The sequence below is a fragment of the Triticum urartu genome, chromosome 7, assembly GCF_003073215.2.
Source record: "Triticum urartu cultivar G1812 chromosome 7, Tu2.1, whole genome shotgun sequence".
NCBI classification, from domain to species: Eukaryota; Viridiplantae; Streptophyta; class Magnoliopsida; order Poales; family Poaceae; genus Triticum; species Triticum urartu.
The window spans coordinates 278,387,916-278,401,830 of record NC_053028.1 but is presented as its reverse complement, the minus strand read 5'-3'; the positions used below and the strand labels follow the sequence as shown (position 1 = coordinate 278,401,830).

Here is a 13,915-nt window from a genome sequence, read left to right as displayed (position 1 = left end):
ACCCCCTGTTAAATCTTCTTTGAAGTCTGGCCCTAGTTGCAGGAAGAAACTTTCATTTGCTACTTTTCAAAACTATCCTGCCTGCAAAGGGTTATCAATACCCTGCCACACAAACATGCATTGACACTGTCCAGGATGCGGGTTATGTTCTTAATCAACGTGAGTGTGTCATTATTCATTCTCCTCCAGCACCGGAACTCCGGTGGACAGTGGCCACCCCACCGATCTGTTTTGGTACAGTTCCTCTGCCACCCACTCGATCGGCGTCAATCTCGCCTGAACTGGTTCCTCAATCTTCGGAGCATCTGTTGGGCGGGTCTGGGATTTTTTCAAATCACCACCTTCCTGACTTACCAGCAATTGATGGGCCCATTGTGTCATCTAGGGCCGTTCCTGCCCAGCCCAGCAGCCCACCTTCTGAGACATGCGTAAGCTCTCTGAACCCAGTCAATGCCGAATCTCCCAGTGCATGGCAAGTCAATCAGAATCGTAACTTATCGCCCACCCGGATTTTGGGCCAGTCTGTTAAGGATTTGGATGGATTTTCTTCTATGGTTGATGAAATGGCGTTTAATGTCTGGAAATGCCACAACTGCTTTTCTATGGCACATATCACCTCCAGTTGCACCAATCAAACATGCTGTCGTCGTTGTTTTCGGCCAGGCCACAGGGCAAAATCTTGCACAGGATCTGCACCGGCAGGAGGTTTTAGGTGGGTCCCGCGCGTCATTGAGAGTCCATCTGACAGCCCACCACCGGTTTTACGGCTTGACGCCTCGAGTTCCCTCCACCCTACCGCTGCAGCCTGCCCATTGATACGTCCCATCGACGAGTTACATCTAGCTTCGTCATCAAAGCCTACTTCGCCTCCACCTCCGCCACCCCCATTACCTCCATCCCCTCCAGCTCCGCCTCCGCCACCACCATTACCACCATCTCCCCCAGCTCCACCATCCGCCCCGCGACTAGATACGCCGCCACCTCCAATCACAACACCTCCATCATTGTCGGGCACGCCATCAGCACCTTCGCCGGAGATGGCCAACTTTGAGCTGGATCCTCTACAGTACGTGCCGCCGGGCTTCGAGATCATCGATGGAGGGCCGCTCCGTCTCCCTCGCACCTTTTTTGCTCCAGCTGTTGCGCCAGACAGAAGACATGAGGAGTATGCGATTGGCATCGTCGAGCCAGTGCCGCTGCCTGAGGAGATTCAACTCTACCGTAACATGGTTAGTGACTTTGTTGTTAATCGGCTGGAGAGAGACGTTCTTGATGTTCAGCCATGGATTCAGGGAGTTGGATTGTTCCGATTCCGTAGTGCAATCTCTAGGCAAGTTATGGTGGATCATCCACCCTTTGATTTAGGCAACGATCGCTTTGTTCATTTATTCCGCATGATGAGGGGACCAACTACAGAGTTGTTCAGGGTTTTCATCGTGGTTGGGTGATGCTCTTGGGAATTCCTCTGGATTATCATCGGCCGCAATATATTGCGGATGTGATTAGCACCTTTGGCTGTTTTCACTATTGGCATCAGGCCGATCCTCTATTGGTGCGGACTCTGGCATATGTGTCCTTCCCTGCCCCTTCTATGGTGCCTCGAGGTGTGGTTTATCGGGAGTTTGGAGATTTTGGTGGTACTAGGGTTTCATGGTCTGCTCCAGTTTATGTTCTGTCTGTGGATTTTGCGGATGTGTTGCCTGCAGATGAAGATCCAATGTCGTTCGATGGAAATCCACATCCCCTCCCTGGCCAAATGCACTTCAACAATCACAACTGGGTAATGCCGGAGTTTCCTAAACTAGGATGGAATGATGTGCCTCCTCCTGTTGTTGACAATGACAATGTGCAACATGATGCCGTCCCTGACAATGCTGCAGCACCTGAGGAACCTGTCGAAGTTCAGTCTCAAGAGTCCATAGTGCTGCAAGTTTCGGATGATTCAGTTAATAATGACAATGGCCCTGCTGTTGTACACAATGCTAGTATTGTGCCCCTTCATCCTGAAGCTCAACTTCCAGCTCAGCAGGTTCTCCATATTGGTCAGGTTCTAACGGTTTTTGGCCCAATTCTGCCCCCACAGATGTAGTGGACTCGTACTTTTTGTAAGTACATGCAGCAATTTGATTCGACAGTCATCCCGTGACCTTTGCAGATGCCTCTGTTTAACTTGATCAAGCAATTGTCGATTCATAGCCTCTCTATTGGAAGTTTGGATCTTAGTTTGTTGCCTCCTCCATCTGCTTTTGAGGTTTTCTGTCAGCTATCACCAGTCAAGCGCCCAGTTGCTCGTGCACTCTACTTCGATGAGCCATCTGAACTGTCTGAACCTGTCTCGGAGAAGTTTCAGTTCTCCGCTATGCTTGTTATCAGCAATAAGAGATCTCATAAATCTACTTTTGTTGGGCCGATTCTTCTGGATTCCCAGGTCCGTCGTAGTGCCTGACTTTGCACCTTGCGTAATGGTTTCCGTCAGGTGCCCCCAATCAGCCCACAGTCTGTCAAGCGCACTAAGAAGCGCAAAACCAGTGCCCGGCCTGTCCAGTCTGCGCCCGCTCCTGATGAGCCAGTTGTGCCTCCTTCAACTGCAATTCCTGACCTTCAACGCATTGGCGCACGTCTGCGGATTGCCCCTGAGAAGATCACGGCGGAGAAGCTTGTAGCTGATCCTTCTGAAGCCACTCCTTCCAAGAATCCTGACGATGAATGAAGTCTGCCACAACATGGGTCGCTGGGGAACCCATTTAATCGCCACTTATCTTTGCTTTTGTTATCTGATGTTGAACTTTATGATGATGTTCGGTCGATGTTGTAGGTCATTGTGTGATCTACTTTTGCTTTTCTTCTCTTTAGTTTGTAATGAATCAGACAATCTTTAGAGACTGGAAGATATTGTGTTGGAATGCGCGCGGTCTTAACTCTGAAGTGAGGCAACTTGCAGTTAAGCAGAAGATAGATGAAAGTGGGTGCTCTATCATTTGTTTGCAAGAAACTAAATGCATGCATATTGATCAGCATTTTCTTAGGAAATTTTGTCCTCGACGCTTTGATAATTTTGTGTATATGCCATCGTCTGGGGCTTCTGGTGGTCTCCTGATTATTTGGAATTCGGCTTTCTTCTCTAGGAAATTAATTGAAACTCATTCCTATGGCATCATTGTGGAATTTACATCTGCACACACTTCTGAAGTTTGGACTTTAGTGTCAGTTTATGGTCCATGTCAGAATCCTGCTCGAGATGAATTTGCTCAATGGTTATATAACCTCAACATACAAATTGATGAGAAATGGCTGCTTCTCGGTGATTTTAACTTCATGCGTTCTTTGGAAAACCGTAATCTACCTGGGGGTAATGTTAATGATATATTTCTCTTCAACGAAATTATTGGGCACCTGGGTTTGGTGGAATTACCAATAAAAGGAAGACAGTATACATGGTCCAATATGCAAACAAATCCTCTTCTTGAGCAGATTGATTGGTTCTTCACCACGGTATCTTGGACCTCAGATCACCCTAATACTATGGTCATGCCCCTTGCATGGACAACATCGGATCATGTACCTTGTATGGTTTCTGTTGCCACTTCTATTCCGAAAGCCAAAGTCTTCTGTTTTGAAAACTATTGGGTAAATCTCCCAGGTTTTGATGAATGTGTTTCTGAAGTTTGGAGCATGCCTGTTTAGAGGTCTTCTGCTGCTCGTACAATTTCGGCCAAGTTTAAAGCCCTCCGTTATGCTCTCAAGAGGTGGCACGTAAGCCTTTCGAAGGTTAAAGCCCTAATTGCTGATTGCAACAAGGTGATCCTGCACTTTGATAGTTTGGAGGAACTCCGGGCGCTCACTTGGCCGGAGATAAATTTTCGTAAAATCGTTAAGCTCCATCTTGAGGATATCCTTCGTTTGCAATTTATCTACTGGAAACAGCGTTGTACCATCAGATTTATCAAAGTAGGCGAGGAAAACACGAAATTTTTCCACGCCATGGCTAAAGAACGATGCCGAAGGAATACCATCACCTCCATTAAAAATGTTGCGGGTGAGGTCGTGACTGATCATCATCAGTTAGTGATATGGACTGAACCTCGATGGCGAGATCCGATCCGTTGTTGCGGCCCGACCTTTCACGACACTCCACCTTCAGTAGCAGTAACCTCTCGCCCGCGCAAGCGATGTACACAAAGTAGAGGATTTGAACCTTGCGGCTCAGCATGAGAGAAACAATCTGTACGATGGCACCTCACGCGCAAAACAATTTCCTTGCAGAAATCGCAACAAAGAGGTTTTCTAAAGTTACCTCAAAAACTTGATACGTGTTTCTACCCTCGAAAACACATCTCTATTTCATATAAAAATAACCTACTTTTACATTGACCGTACTAAGGCTATTTATACTACTATAGCCAACCCATCTAACAAAGATTAAACGCACGCAAGCTTTCCAAAAGTACTGGACTCTTACTTGATTTAAACTAGATTGCCTTTTACATCTCGGCATGTACCCAAAAGACCTACTCAAAGTAAAGTTGGACTCTATTACTTGTGCGTTGGTTAATTTAGTTTTTCCAGCTGGTGGCCCCCATCCCGATTCCTTTAAACAGAAGATCTTCCACGTGAGAAACTTCTTAGTGCATGTAACTCTTGGTCGTTCTGGTGGTCGGGGTCTCCCAAAAAAAAATCAACATGATTTATTCCTTCTGAGTCTGAAACAAACTCTTGCACGTTCACGTAGTACGTAACTTGATGGCTTCTAATTAATTTTTTGCTGGACCCACTTATACGCATGCGAGCTCCTTCATGTCCTGATTCAACTATGGTATGTTTGCACGTAGTGCCTACTAATGCATCCTCACACCTTGGAACATGTATACCATCGACTTTAGGCCAAACAAGAACGATCTCAGTATTTAGATGATGGGTGGTCGTATCAGTTAGCTTCCATGTTTTGGTCTGATTTCAAGCATCGCATGGGTCAAGCCAAGGGTATTCGCATGAACTTTGACCTTAATAGCCTCCTGAATAGAGTTGATGGACTTGAAGCTTTATCCAGGCCATTCACTGATGATGAAGTGGAGGAGGTAATTAAACATTTACCGATTGACCGTGCCCCTGGCCCGGATGGATTTACAGGCCTTCTCCTGAAGAGATGTTGGAGTGTTCTTAAGACAGATTTTATGAAGTTGGTTGCAGAGTTTTATGAGGGAAAATGCAGCTTGGAATGTCTCAACACCTCCCTCATTACCCTCATCTCTAAGAAGTTAAACCCTGAGTCTGTTGGTGACTTTCGGCCAATCTCTTTAACCAATACATGCCATAAGTTCTTAACCAAGCTCCTGGCGAATCGATTGCAGAAAGTAATCCTCCAATGCATCCACCAAAACCAATATGGCTTCCTCAAGTGTCGCTCTATCCAAGACTGCCTTGCATGGTGTTTTGAATATATACACCAATGCAAAGCTTCAAAGAGGCCCATTGTTTTATTGAAGCTGGATTTCACTAAAGCGTTTGACACGATTGAACATGATGCCATTCTTAGATTTCTTTAGTATAAGGGCTTTGATGATCGTTGGAATGGTTGGGTCACTAACCTTCTCTCATCTGGTTCTTCTGCGGTCTTGTTAAATGGAGTTCCTGGCCAACATTTTTAGTGCAAGTGTGGTGTTCGTCAAGGCGATCCTTTATCGCCTCTTCTCTTTGTCATTGCAGTGGATCTTCTGCAATATGTGGTGAATGATATGTGCAGTCGTAATATCCTCAGCCTACCAATCCCAACTAGGTCTAATGACTATCCGATTGTTCAATATGCGGATGACACACTGATAGTTTTGCCTGTGGTTGACAGCCAATTGATTGCTCTCAAGGATATGTTACACAAGTTTGCTGAATCCATGGGTTTGCGGGTCAACTTCAGTAAATCCTCCCTCATCCCAATGAACATATCTGAGGAAGAAGGAATTCGTATTGCTGCTTTACTTGGATGCTCTGTTGGATCAATGCCCTTCACGTATCTTGGTTTACCCATTGGCACCTCTAGGCCGACCATTTACGATCTACTGCCTCTTGTTGATCGCATTGAGAGAAGATTATCTGCAACCTCTTGTCTCCTCAACCAAGGCAGTAGGCTTCAACTCCTGCAGTCAGCCCTCACGTCCATGCACATTTACTTTCTCTGCTCCTTATCTATACTGCAAGGTATCCTCAAGCAGATTGAAAGGATTGAACGACAGTGTCTTTGGAGGGGGAATACTGAAACTCCTAGACAATCTCTAGCTACATGGGAGTTGGTTTGTAAGCCAAAGAAGTATGGCGGGCTGGGAGTCACTCATTTGGGAGTGCAAAATGAAGCTCTTCTGATCAAGCATCTGTTCAAGTTTTTCAATAAGAAAGATGTCCCATGGGTTCAACTTATTTGGGATTCCTATTATCATTCATCAGCCCCACAAGTTACTAAGCTTTGTGGCTCCTTTTGGTGGCGTGATGTGCTCAAGTTGTATGAAAAGTTATGTTTGCTTGCCACAACACACGTGCATGCTGGAGACATTGTGGTTTTTTTGGCTTGATCGTTGGCAAATTGACAATAGAATGATTGCTCTTAAGGATCGATTCCCTAGACTTCATTCATTTGCCATTGATGATATGATAACAGTCAAGGACTTCTTTTCTTACCAGTCGGCTGTTGAAGGTTTTCATCTACCTTTCTCTCCGGAGGCATATCTGGAACTAGCTCAGCTCCAGACTTTGTTACAACCCATCAGCTTGCATCCAGATGAGAAGGATGTTTGGAAACGGCCATCTAAATCTGGAGAGTATCAATCTAAGCTCTACTATGAGTTCACCTTCTCTCATTTGAGGATTGACCCAATTTTCAAGTACATTTGGAAATGCTCCTGTACCCTCAAAATCAAGGTTTTTGGTTGGCTTTTATTGATGGATCGCCTTAACACAGGGGACATGATGCAGAGAAGGCATTGGAATATCCAGGATGATACTTGTGTTCTATGCCAGTCTTCCTTTCATGAAGATAGAGTCCACCCTTTTTTCTCTTGCAACTTTAGTCAAAGAGTTTGGAATTATCTTGGGATTTCCTGGCCAGCAGCACCCAACCAGTCTACTTTCATGATGGCTTCAGCTTCTAGGAAGGATTTCAATAGGCCTTTCTATTCTGAGGTGGTTTTTACTGCAACATGGAACATTTGGATGCAGAGGAATGGCAAAATCTTTATAAATGTGACTCCTAGTTTTAGAGCTTGGAGGAGGAATTTTGTGCATGACCTTTCATTATTAGCTCACAGAATCAAATGTAAATATAGGGACAGTCTGTTAGCTTGGATAGCTTCTCTCCCCTAACTCTCTTTGTAAGTATGATAGCTCTCTTTGTAAGTATTGTATTTTCTTTCTTTTCTCCTTAGTTGTACAGAGAACCTTTTGTTTTATTGATTTGAATAAAGGGCTGTGAGGTTGTTGCCTCGCAGTATATAGTCAAAAAAACGTATGTTGTTATGCGGTTTGACCGATAAAGATCTTCGTAGAATATGTAGGAGCCAATATGAACATCCAGGTTCCGCTATTGGTTACTGACCAGAGACGTGTCTCGGTCATGTCTACATAGTTCTCGAACCCGTAGGGTCCGCACGCTTAACGTTTGGTGATGATCGATATTATGAGTTTATGTGATTTGATGTACCGAAGGTAGTTCGGAGTCCCGGATGAGATCGGGGACATGACGAGGAGTCTCGAAATGGTCGAGTAGAGATCGATATATTGGACGACTATGTTCGGACATCGGAAAGGTTCCGAGTGATTCCGGTATTTTTCGAAATACCGGGGAGTTACAGGAATACGGGGAAGAAGTATTGGGCCTCATAGGCCAAGTGGTGGAAGAGAGGAGGCAGGGCGCGCGGCCCCCCTAGACCAAACCGAATTGGACTAGGGGGCCGGGCCCCCTTTCCTCCTTTCCTCCTTCTCCTTCCTTCTCCCCTCCCCCTTCGAGGAAAGGGGAGTCCTACTCCTACTAGGAGGAGGACTCCTCCTCCTAACGCGCCCTAGGAGGGCCGACCGGCCTCCTCCCCTTGCTTCTTTATATACGGGGGCAGGGGGGCACCCTAGAACACACAAGTTGATCATTGATCCCTTAGCCGTGTGCGGTGCCCCCTCCATCATAATCCACCTCGATCATATCGTAGCGGTGCTTAGGTGAAGCCCTGCGTCGGTAGCAACATCATCACCGTCATCACGCCGTCGTGCTGACGGAACTCTCCCGTGAAGCTCTTCTGGATCGGAGTCCGTGGGACGTCATCGAGCTGAACGTGTGCTGAACTCGGAGGTGCCGTGCGTTCAATACTTGAATCGGTCGGATCGTGAAGACATTCGACTACATCAACCGCATTCTCATAACGCTACCGCTTACGGTCTACGAGGGTACATGGATGATACTCTTCCCTCTCATTGCTATGCATCACCATGATCTTGCGTGTGCGTAGGATTTTTTTTGAAATTACTATGTTCCCCAACAGCCGCCGTCTACATGCCGAGAAGCCTGTAGAAGCGGGTGTAGTCACCGCCATCGTCGTCATCGTCGTCGCCATCATCGCGCGGCTGGCTTGGGCCGGCGACATCGCTGCTTCAAGCCTGGCCAGGGTCGGCGAGGCGCGGTGGCGCGCTGGACGACCTGGCCTCGTCCTCCTCGTCGTTGTCGAGGACGATGACACCGCCCTACTCATGCCCGCGGCGCCGGGCCTGGAGCTCCGCGTACGCCCGACGCTGGCGACGGACCTGCTCACGGACGTAGTCCTCCTTCGCCCACTTGAGAGCGGACTCGTCATCGAGGGCTGCCATCTCGACGTGCTCCGGCTTCATTGGGAAAAGCCCCGGCTCGGGCTTCGGCCGGACCAGGCAGAGGGAGCGCCTCCCCGGAGCCAGACCAGGCGGGGAGGGCCGGGCACCCTCGTTGATGACGAGGGCACCGCTGCGGGTGCGGCGCCCGAGCGGCGTCTCCTCCGGCTCGGGCTTGACGGGGCGGGGCGCGGCCGATGAGCCAGAACCCGACGACGAGGACGACCCCGGCTCCATCCGCCGCGGTGTCCAAGAGCTACCACGACGGCGAGAGAAGGACGGCCGTTGCGGGTACTCGAGGAGTGGCACGTTGCCGGTCTTGATGTGGTCGAGGACAACCTCGAGGGTGCGGCCTGGCACGCCCCACCACTCGCGTCGACCATCGGCGTTGAAGCAGCCGCGGGGGATGACGCCGTTGGTGGCGGCGATCTGCTCCTCGAGGCGACGCTGAAAGTACATGGTCCAGAGGGTGTGGCTGTCGGCGGCGTAGCGCGGCTCGTCCCTCTGCGCCTGCGTCAGGGAAGAGCGGATGCGGGCGATCTCGGCACGCCGCGCCGCTCCTTCGGGCACCAGTGGCACCGGTACGCCGCCGGCGCTCAGCCGCCACGTCCCCGGCACCCGCATGTCCGGGGGCGCCGGGTACTCGGCCTCGTAGAGCAGGCGCGCCTCCTGTTCTTGGAGGTGCGGCGGCCGAAGCCGTTCGTGCCGTCGCCTGGGTACCTCTCGACCATGTTTCTCGTCGGCGGGAAGAGAGGACTGTTGCTATCTACGCCGGAGAGGGGAAAATGAGAGCTGTGGCGTCCATTGACGGGGAGGTCGCCTTTTATAGCCGTAGCGGGGCGGCTGCATGCCGGGCGACGCGTGGCTGGACACGGGTCGCGGTGCGTTCACTGTGCCGCCTGTGAGAAGCATCAATGGAGGCTGGCCGGCGTGGCAGTGCGGCAGCCTTCGCATTGATTCTCGCGGGAACCGAGACGATGAGGACGGCGAAGCGGCGTCTCGCTGACTCGACGTGCCCATTCGCTTTCATGCCAAAACCACTCGCCCCAGCGACCTCGGGCGCCCCAGCGCGCCGGGTTCGATCTGGATCCACCGACACCAATTTCGGCCTTAACCGGTGAAAAACGGGTTCCTGAGGTCGCGACTGGGCCGATTTTTGACGCCGACGCGATAAAAATGTACGAGGAGTGCCTGATGGAGGCGCGGCTGGAGATACTCAGTAGTAAGTTCGAAGTTCGACTCCTGGTACGTGCGCAATAAAACAGCAGCTTGGCTGGACAATTAAAGAAATAGAATCGGTGGAAAAAAGTTGTCAACCATAGGGCCACAAATAGGGATGACATCATCTTAGACAGACCCTGAGTTTAGTACAGCAGCCTCGCCAGAAGAGAAAAGAAACCCTAGTTGACCCAATCCCCTCCGCGCCTTTGGGCAGGCCGCCGCCAGCTCTCCTCATCGCCCTTGCGGCCGCCGGCGACAACCACTCCCCGCCGCGTCCTTGCCTCCTCCGTCCAGGGGTATGTCCTTTTTGCGTTTTGGGCAGGCACGGGATTCCTCGTGTAATCGTGGGCCGATTTCGGTTGGGGGTTCAGATCCCAAGCGGACTCGACTCGAAAAGGAGCTCTTTTTATTCAAATCCTCGACCTGAGGGAGATGCTCTAATCACGATCGAAACCGAAAATCCGTCCGTAAATCCATAGAATAAAAAAAGGCAGCCTCAGAGGCAAGGTTGTCAGAATCACGATTTTATCGTACGATTCTACGACTTTACGATTCATATTGACTCACATGATTCTACGACTCTGGCTAGTAAAATCTACGCCTACGATTTTGGTAGTGAAGATTCTATGATTTGCGACTCTACCATTAGGGCTCCGATCCGATTCAGAATCATGATTCTGACAACCTTGCTCAGAGGAGCAACCAGGCCTTGCGCAATCGAAAGAGAAGAAAAGGAGCTGTTTATTTTTATATTTATTAACAGCAAAGTTTGTGTCACGAGATATAGTCAGTAATCATTAGGATGTGATTCTCCTATTCTTGTGCTGCCCTTGTTAGCGGACTAGCTGCAGGAGGTTTCGACTTCTTTGATCCATCTAATGAGGCTATCCCTGGCCAATGAGGGACTTTGCGGAGATGGAAAACAATAATGTAAGTGTCTTTTTTTTTCATGTTTTCTCCTCCTTTGTTCATGCCCATGAGGCTCATTTTCTTTCCTTGATTAATGCGATGCAGAAAGCCAAAGCTCGCTGCCATGAAGCAGCTTCGGATGAAGCCGAAGTTGATAGGCTTAGCAAGCTGCCAGATCACGTTCTACTCAACATCCTGGAGAGGGTTCGCACGATAGATGCCTTGAGAACCTGCATCCTCTCTAAGAGAATGCTCAAGCTTCCCCCCATGCTCTCGCTGCTTGATATAGACATTGGTTCCCTTGCGCGTTACATCAAGCCCAAGGTCGACACCACTAATCGTATTTTTCAGTACAACACTGTTGTGGCTGCTATCATTGAGAAGGTCCTGAGTGCGAGGAATCCTGAGATCCCCATCCGCAAACTGAGGGTCAGGTTCTGTTTGAGGCCTGATGAATGTCTCTCCATCAGCCAAGTTGTCGCCCATGCCATGGCAACCCAAAAGCTTGATGTTGCTGAGTTTGTGGTCCTCACGGAGACGATTTGTTTGAAATGCACTGAAGACCATCTCCTCTGTTATGCCAAGCACTTCAATAGTTGGCTTGGTGATTGTCCTGCCGTGTTTGCTGGTCTCACGCGCCTGTGGCTGCGCAATATGAGGTTTGGTGAACTGGACATCCCCAACATCCTCAGCGCCTGTAAGAGGTTGGAATCACTGCGTCTCTCCTATTGTGACGCAGGGGTCCAATCTGTGCTTCAAGTAGAACATGCTCAACTTGTTGAGCTCCATATCGACTATGGGGAATTTGAAGCAGTCCAACTCAGCTGTCTACCAAAACTCCAACGTGTCAAATATCTTGGTTGGTCTTACCAAAGATCCCCTGATTTTTGGTTCTGTGCCGCAGCTTTCAAAGCTAACCCTCGAAAAAGATGGTGTTAGCTCAACTAGTAATCTCCAGTTAAGTCAGCTCCTTGCTAATGTACCCTGGATAAGCGACCTCCATCTGGATTTTAGAAGTGAAAAGGTACTCAGTAGCTACCACCTATGTATGTCTCATTCCTTTAATTGCTTATAATAGTACTTACAAACTTATGTTAGTCATTTCTAGCTCTTGAGGGTGTGATGTAATTTGTTTGCCCAATTGTTATTAATTTGCTTCTTGTGTGCCGTGCCAGATTTGGGTTCTACCTGAATGCCCCAGACTGCTTGTGCATGTGCTTGGCAAGCTACAGATTGTGAATCTGGACAATCTTCCGCAAGGATGTGATATCGCTTGGACCATGTTCATTCTTGAAGCTGCAAGCTCCCTAAAGGAGCTATGCGTCACGGTGTGGGATCATTTGTGCAAAATGGAGACAGACGAGGATGTCCGTAAGGAACTTGGTTACTATGAGAAAGTAAATGTGGAGTACCAACCATCTACAGTTCATTTTAAGCACAAGAATCTGATTAAGCTCACCGTTTACGGCTTCCAACCTGAGGACAACTTTGTGCGATACGTTAGGCATGTCATGGAGATTGCAGTGAACCTGAAGGAGATATCTCTGTATGACTGGCAGGTCTGTAAGCGCTGCAGGGACTTGGATCCCAGTATCAAGGTCTGTCCTTCTCGGTATCCACGGACCAGTGAGCAGAAGGATATGTTGAGGGTGGAGATTACTAAGGAGTTGGTCATGGCTTCGCCTGCTGTGATTCACTTCAGGTCCTAATTAATAATTGAAAAATAAGATGCATTGCGTCATCAGTAAAATCTAGAGTCCATCTGTCCATGTAAATCATTCATGGCATATGTACTCTTATTTATCGTCTATGTAGTTTCAAGGAGCTTCGGTGCTCTCTCCATAATTCAGTAGTCACTGCATTTGTATTCTTATTTATTTATCCCTCAACCGAAGCTTGTACTGATGCCTTAGGGCAAAAATAGTTATTAATAAATGTTTTGAATATCATGATAATTATGTATGGCACCTCTTACAAGTTTGATAGGTTTTTGGAGAAATTTATCTTACAAGTTGTAAAGCAACTGACGCACTTGTGTTTTCTGCTTGGTCTATGTTATACGCATTATGGGTACGGTGTTCAAATGTGTTAGCCTGATGCATACTAAGTCCTTACTTGTGGTTGACCCAGCCAGACCTCAGGTCTCCAATCTTCAGATTTATTATTAGCCTGACATATGCAGTATATATATCTACAATGGTCAAATGGTAGAAAGGTTGGCTTAATGTTTTTTTTCTGTAATAAAGTATAAACTTTCTTGCTCTCAACTAAGTTCTGTCTATTTGGAAGTGGTAAAGATTAAATTTAGGTCTGCATAAGCAAACTCCTTTTGACTCAGTAATGTTAAATGCATGCATGGAAATTGTTTTTTTAAGGGTGCATCTCCTATTGTTGTGCTCATATATATTGAACTATTGATGATCTAAGATTGTAACCTAACGTTGCAAACTTAACATGGCTTGTTCGTTTATTTATTATGATATGATGCTCGACACAGTTATCCATGACCAAGTAAGTCATTTTTGTTCTATTTTATTTCATTCACAAAACATGTGGTGAAGTGCAGTAGTGGCATGAGAAAAGTTCATTATATCTATTTCAGAACCATGTTTAATTCCTGAGGTGTTTTTTTTCTCTAGCTTTACTATAGTTGTGTGGAGTGCTAATGCATATGTTTATCGCTTATTTTCCTATGTTAGCATGAATATGTTTTTCTCCGGGTCTTAGGTAGAAAATAGAAATGCTGTGTGTGCCTCATTGTTGTCATCTTGGCTCTTCCTATTTTCGAGGATTATGCTGTACTATCAGTCATGTTCCTTTCAGTAAATTACACTTTGGATCACGTATTTCGACCCGAGTTGCAATTCTGCCACATTAGATAAAATAGATATTACAGATAGCTTGGCGCCCTGAATTTAGAGTCAGGAAGTTCCATCCCTTTTCTTTTTCCAGGATG

The 13,915-nt window shown here is 47.6% G+C and overlaps 1 pseudogene; it reads left to right on the top strand.

Moving 5' to 3' along the window:
• The first annotated feature begins 10,152 nt into the window (after positions 1–10,152).
• LOC125525727 lies at positions 10,153–12,914 on the top strand (annotated as a pseudogene).
• The last annotated feature ends 1,001 nt before the right edge of the window (positions 12,915–13,915 follow it).